Here is a 1,619-nt window from a genome sequence, read left to right as displayed (position 1 = left end):
AGTGGTACAATGACAGGCACATAGACCAATGGAATAGAATTGAGAACCCAGAAATAGACCCAGCTTTCTATGGTCAACTGATATTCATCAAAGAAATCAAGGCTATAATATGGAGAAATGATAGCAACAAATGGTGCTGGCAAAATTGGACTTCCACCTGCAGAAAACTGAAACAGGATCCACATCTCACACCATACACAAAAAATCAACTCAAGGTGAATCAGAGACCTGGTAGTAAAGCCCAAAACCATAACGTTCATAGGAGACAAACTGGGATCAAATTTAGAAGTACTAGTCCAAGGTATAAAGAGACTACTAAATACAACCAGAAATGCACAATCTAAAAAATAAGAAAATTGATGCATGGGATCTTCTAAAGATTAAATCTCTATGAACATAAAACTCTTTTTTCCAACAGAATGAAAAGAAAACCTACAGTCTGGGAACAAACATTTGGTAATACCATCTCAGAGAAGAGTCTTATAACAAAAGTTTACAGAATACTCCTGGGCCTCCACACGAAAAAGACTGATAACCCAAGTACAAAATGGGCAAAAGACATGGAAAGAATTTTCAGAGGAAGATATTTGAATGGCCAACAGGTACATGAAGAAATGCTCCAAATTACTGGCAGTAAGAGAGATGTAAATCAAAACCACAATGAGGTACCATCTCACTCCAGTAAGAGTGGTAAAGTTAAACAGGGCAGCAAGAACAAGTAATAGACTGGAGAGGATGTGCTGAGAAAGGAACTCATTGTTCCTTTCAACATTGCTGGTGGGATGATAAAATGTTGTAACCATTCTGGAAGGCTGTTTGACACTTCCTCAAAAAGTTGGACATAGACATTCCATATCACCCAGCTATTCCACTATTTGGTCTATATCCTCAGAATGTGAGAACTGAGGCACAAATCGAGATTTGTTCCTAGCAGCATTATTTACCATTGCAAGAACATGGAAACAGTCGAAATGTTCAACCACAAACAGACGGATTGAGAAATTATGGTACATTTACACAATGGAAAACTATGCAGCACGCAGGAGCAAACCTAACTTGGAAGTAACTGGAAAGCATTATGCTGAGTGAACTAACTCAGTCCCACAAGGATAAATATCATATAAAACAGTTATTGTAGAGTGACTATAAGGATGCAATAGGTGTGTGAGAGGCTGGAAGCAGAGGGATGTGGATGTTCAGGGGGAATGGGTGATTAATCATTGGGTTGTACAATTTGGTGGGTGGGGGGTGAGGGAAATGGAAAGAATTTGTTCAAGTTTGTATTTTAATTTTGAAAATAAAATAGTGGAAAAACATGTAATTTTTATGCTATTCAGTCAAATGTTATTATTCATAGTGTACAAAAAACCCCATGAGTTTAAAAAAAAAAAAAAGAGGTAAAACATTTATTTTGTACATTTGATATTATGTAAACATAATGTGATCTTGTCCAAAGTTATTTATGAACTATATTTTAAAAATCAGTGAGAGAAAAAAATTAATTCATAGAATACATTTCTAAGTTTTCTAGAAATAACATTGACCACACACAGGCACACAAATACACACACACACAGGCACACACAGGCACACACAAATATACACATGAAGAAGCAATT

Source organism: Elephantulus edwardii, unplaced genomic scaffold, assembly GCF_000299155.1.
Source record: "Elephantulus edwardii isolate Elephantulus edwardi_28Jun2011 unplaced genomic scaffold, EleEdw1.0 scaffold00133, whole genome shotgun sequence".
Lineage (NCBI taxonomy): Eukaryota > Metazoa > Chordata > Mammalia > Macroscelidea > Macroscelididae > Elephantulus > Elephantulus edwardii.
Note: the sequence above shows the minus strand (reverse complement) of the source record.